Genomic DNA, 6,000 nt, shown 5'->3' on the forward strand with positions numbered 1-6,000 from the left:
AGCTTTACAAGAGTTTTACTTTATAACCGGACCTTCACTAGTCTTGGCGTATATTTATGAACATAATCACATATAAAATATTGCCGCGAACAAAATGTAATGCAAAGCTGAAGATATTTAGTAGTTTAAGCAATCCTCAATCTTTGAATAATGAGGATTTTTAAAACCGTGTTTAGGCCACGAGGCCGAGTGGCTTAAGTAACAGGTACGAGATTTAAAGACCTAATCGAGGCTTTGCCGAGTAGCCTAATTAATAGGTACGAGATTTAGAGACCTAATAATATGTAATGATTGCATACAATACTTTTTCTACGAGTAGGTAAATAAAATAATGAAACACAACCAATGTTTAATGCTAAGGTTTAATGTATATTTTGTTCAATCCATGACGAGCCCATTTTTTAAAAATAAATTTTCATCCATTTATTTGGGTAGGCAAAGGTTCCTCGACACAGCTTCTTCAACAAACGCTACAAAACAAAAAACCAAACAGATAGAATAGAAGTGGCCAAGTACCGCTTATATTTTAACCAATAATTTTTGTTAGTAAAAGTTTGTGGTATTTAAATGGCCTGGTTACAAGATTTTTAGGTAAATTTAAATAATCAGGAGGCAGTGGAGCGCTTGAGTATACATCAAGTTCGCTTGAGTGTATACTCAAGCGAACTTGATGTATAGTGTGTCAAGATCGCTTGAGTATACATCAAGTTTGATATTTTAACTATTATAATCATTGACTTACAATTATATGGACGTCGGGTCCGCGCTAAAAAGTGTCCGCACTTGTAAGGCGCTAAAATCGAATACAGAGCGCGACACTCCACTTTAGTCTTCATTTGTTCTACGGACAGCGCGATACTGCGATGACATAACAATTTCAATTTCGAATAGGTTGACTTGGGACATTTTTTTCGTGGTTTTTGTATTAGACCCGTCGTCCATTTATTTGTAAGTCAATGATTATAATACTTATTTAAGTATTGTGTGCAGAACTATAATACTCATTTGAGTATTGTGTGCAGAACTATAATACTCATTTGAGTATTGTGTACAGAACTATAATACTCATTTGAGTATTGTGTACAGAACTATAATACTCATTTGAGTATTGTGTACAGAACTATAATACTCAGTATACAGAACTTTAATGACATTTTTCAGTTCGGTAGCGAGTACCATAGACAATATATTTTTGATTATGACTAAAAAGAGCGCCTTCATGATATGGCTTATAAACATTTGTAATTGTCAGATTACAATTATAATATTTTTTTATATATAATACAGGCGTAGAAAAATATACAAAAATATTATTTAAACAGATCTATGTAGTGATTAAGAAGCCACTGGCTAAAAAAAATTAGTCTGTGGCAGCGGTACCGGTCAATGATCAGCCTAAGGAGACGTCTTTAGGGCGATCATTTATTGAACCGTTGAGCCGTGATCGTACATCCCTTTCCTTTCCTGTATGCTTTTCGTGGCAGACATTTATCTTAGCAAAGAAGATGATGTTCTTAATATAATAATTAATAATTTAGTCCAAAACATTCGAGAGTGGCTATAATGGCAACAAATTTATCACACTTGGTTTTTTAACATTTGGAACGTTATTATTAATGACACAAAAACAACACAAAAAAGAAAAAATCATTCATTAAATTTCACGCTCGCATACTGAAGTCACAACTTTTAACTGGAAGGAGCAACGTCAAAAAATTCAATAAATAAATACTAGTCCCTTCCAACTGTCGTGTAGTCTTTACGAATTATAAATATTAGCTCCATTCTAATTGAACAATCTAGGGAAGGTTACTTCCAGCTGTCGTGTAGTCTTTACGAACTATAAATATTAGCTCCATTCTAATTGAATAAAACATGTTTTCCCTGGAGCCCATTTTGCCTGGAAATATCTGTTAGCGTTACATTTTTTTTTAGCTAGAAATGTTTAACGCGTTTTTTTTATTTGGGGCTATTAGTTTGAGCCTAACTACAAACATACTAAATTAATTACAAATTACAGATTTTGTAAAAATCCGGACGTGGCACTTGTAATTTTTAACAATTAGAGGGACAAAAATGGTATGATTTACACAATCAACGCTACAAGTAAATTAGATGACTGTTAATTGCACCAAGATGTGTCTCGATCATAAGATTACCATGGAATGTTTGAATTAGTCATAACCAATCAGAAATCTTCAATGGCACATAAGGGGTGCTTGATTAATTGATATTAGTCGTCTACCTCTGCAAATACAGCAAAACCGTGCTACCTTTTGTACTTACGTTTGACCAACCTCATTCAATAAACAACTTTAGCAAAAAATGAATTCCACATTCGCAAAATTAAATTTTGCTTCCCCATGAAAAGGTCAAATTGACACACATTGCTTTAGGAAGCAAAACTGAATAAAAACTTTTGTATTGTTGTTTATTTGTAATCATGAGTAGGACCACCAACCAGCTGGGTCGGTCCTTTTGTAATTATCCTTTTGTAATTATATTTTGTAATTATTATTATATTATAGATGGGAGTTTAGGCCAGAAGTCACTACGCTGCTATGCCAATGCATTGTTGCCCAGTGCAAGTAAACTGAGGGCAAGGCAAATAAGCAAGTGCATGAAATAATGCAGCCTACTTTAGGAAGTACCATTTAAAATAGGTAAAAATAATTTAGCCGCCTACGGCAAAGTCGAAATAAGAGTTAAATTAAACTTAGGGGGGTCCGGTGCACAGAAATGGAACCCATCAGCTACATTAATCCTTAAGATGACGGCAAACCATCTTTGTTAAAGAGACACCCAGCAGTAAAAGCTTCGTCTCTCCTCATTACATGATCATCCTTTGATATGATTAGTCCTCTGCATAAGGCAATTACGTATGGACAAGAAACATTGGAAGGTATAAAAAAGGCGTCTAGTTTCCAATCCAAACGCGTGGACATACTGCAAAGCAACATACGGAAGCTGTACCGCATGGAACATCGAGTATATAACCAGAAATAGAGAAGAAATAAGAGCCATACATCCATGCATCAATTATAAATATGAACTCTCGTTTGCACTGAAACAGTACAGCGCCGAGAACTGTCCTGTATGTAGGTACGTCTCCGTATATTCCACAAAATATTTTGTATTTATTGTAATAAAGATAATTTCCGTAACAATGGCGTGCTTTTCTATTCGGTGATGTGGGAAAAAGAGCAAAACGTCTAATTACAAAACAAACGGAATCACATTTCATCGGTAATTAAATATGTAATTTTTAAATTATCGTCCATTATAGCATAGCTCAAGGTAAACTGGTCAATTTGAAGTAACGGAATTGATGACACCCATAGCTCAAGTTAAACTGGTTGATTAGAAGTAAAACAATTGACGACACCCATCAAATGTTTCAAATTATTTATGCGTCTTGCTTCAACTTAACGCAACTCCCATTACGTCATTTATGCGTCTTGCTTCCACCTAATGCAACTCCCATTACGTCATCTTATTAATATTCATTAGACACGCGTTACTAGAGTTGCACTAAAAAAATCATTATGTATCGATATATTTTTCAAGTATAATTATTATTGTACAATGATTTATTTAAACAATCGGTAAAGTAAAAAAATCTACATCTAACGTCGTCGTAGTTAAGTATCGAGGGATGAGTATAAGATTACGCACAATGTGATCATGCACAAGGAATACTAACTATTATGATGTAATAATGTAATAGATTGTAGAATTTGTAGGTTTTAGTTTTATCAAGTTACTCACAGTTTTTTTGAGCCAGTGAATACGCACGGGTTACCACCACCGTCACTTTTATCACCATTTTGGTTATCTCCTTTATTAGTTTTCTTGGTTATGAGCTCTCAAAATATATCGCTTGAATCGCCTTTTTTTCACTATCTTCTACACATCACAGATTTCGACGCTATAATTTGTGTGGATAGCAGAAAGCTTAATGCTGTTACGAAACGTAATGCTTATAGATAGTTTACCAATTATAAGCGAAATTCTGGATAGCCTTAAGAATGCCAAAACCTTGTCAAGTGTAGATATCGCAAAAGTATTTTGGGAAATAGCTCTCAATCCTGCAGATAGAACAAAACTGCCTTACACGTACCCAGACGAGGCATGTTTAGATTTAAGGTAATGCCGTTTGGTTTCACTAATTCGCCAGCAACTCAACAAAGGTTAATAAATGCCCTATTTTCTCCAGAGTTCGAGGTGTTCTGTTATTTGAATGACATCGTCATTCGACAAACTCTCTTTCGCAAATTTAACGAAAAATTTTGAAAAAAAGCCATTTTTTCAGGAAAGAAATAAAGTACATTGATTTTGTTATAAATGAACAAGGTTTACGGGCTGATCCTGATAAAATTAAAGCTATTCTTGATTATCCTGTACCTACTACTTGCAGGAAGGAAGTTCGAAGAGTAATCGGCACTTGCAGCTGGTTCCAAAGATTTATTGGGAACTTCAGCTTCAGCACTGTTGCTGCCCCATTCAACAAACTTATCTGCTCTGGGAAGAAAGCTCCGGAATTTGTTTGATACCTTGCTGTGGACGCAGCTTTTCATACTGCTCTGGGAAGAAAGCTCCGGAATTTGTTTGATACCTTGCTGTGGACGCAGCTTTTCATAAACTCAAAGAAGCTTTGGTAACTGCTCCTATCCTGGTTTGTACAGATTTCAATTTGCCCTTTGCTGTACATTGTGATGCCTCAAATTGTGGTACTGGTGCAATTCTCACTCAACATCTGGATGGTAAAGAAGTGGTGATTGCTTACATGAGCAAAGCGCTGAATAAAAACCAACAAAACTATTCTACTACCGAAAAAGAAACACTAGCGGTGATAACTGCTTTGGAACATTGACACTATTATCTTGACAATGGTGAAGATTTTACAATTTATACTCATCATGCTGCACTTAAATGGTTTTAGAATTTGTCAAGTCCTTCACGAAGACTTGTTCGCTGGACTTTACGTTTGTCTTGCTTCAACTTCGTTCTAAAACACAAGACAGGAAAAGATAATATAGTTCCAGATCTACTTTCAAGATCTAAGTCTCGTGACCCTCTGGAGGCACAACGAAATGCACCTTTGGGTATACATCCAGTTTCAACAGATGTTCCCGACCGTGAACTTGAACACTACAACAAAATCTTCAATGGCTTTCCAAATAATCCTAATGCTTATCCAAACTATACTACCAGAGAAGGCAAACTTTTTCGCTGCTTCTGATTATCTGAATGATGATTTCATTTGGAAAGAAGTCCCACTACCTCACGAGAGACGTTCACTCAATGAAGCTAATCACGGTTGTAGTCAAGAACCACTTCTTTTATAAATAAATAACGCACACACTCAACATAGCCCCGCACTAGGGAAACCCTGTGTCGCGGGTACCATGGACACACACATAGACAACCACAAATTACACCCAAACTCACGAGAGAAATAAATGTAAGCCATACAAACATTTCTCCCGGCCCGGGAATCGAACCTGGGACCTCTGCGTGGCAGTCCGGCATGGTAACCGTTCGGCCACGGAGGCACTTCAGGGAATATTCAAGACATTCAAGGTATGTTTAAAACCTTTCTTTACTGTAGTATCACTAGACAATTCCTTTGATGGTACAGAGGTTTTTTTTTGCCATTGTCCCATTAATGGTACCGTGGAATTTTTGTTTCTGCCCTCGATCCATTGAAATGTACTACGGCAAAACATGTTTTCCCTAGTACCATTACAAATATAAATATACCTAATATATTAATATACACGTTTTTAATACCTCTCTCTCGTATATTTCTTACTGGTAGTTAACTTTTTCTTGCATTTAAAAAAATGTAAAATTGGCTATTGAATACAATGGTTCACAAGCTTAGAGGATTAAAAAACATTCACAAAGACGAACTCGTGTAAGCACACTGGTTGGCGGTTGCTAAGACGCCTGCAGCTCGCCACGTCGTCAACAACGTCTGCATGCAGCTCGCCACGT

This window comes from Hyposmocoma kahamanoa, unplaced genomic scaffold (assembly GCF_003589595.1).
Source record: "Hyposmocoma kahamanoa isolate Upper Pololo Valley unplaced genomic scaffold, ASM358959v1 99879, whole genome shotgun sequence".
Classification (NCBI taxonomy): Eukaryota; Metazoa; Arthropoda; class Insecta; order Lepidoptera; family Cosmopterigidae; genus Hyposmocoma; species Hyposmocoma kahamanoa.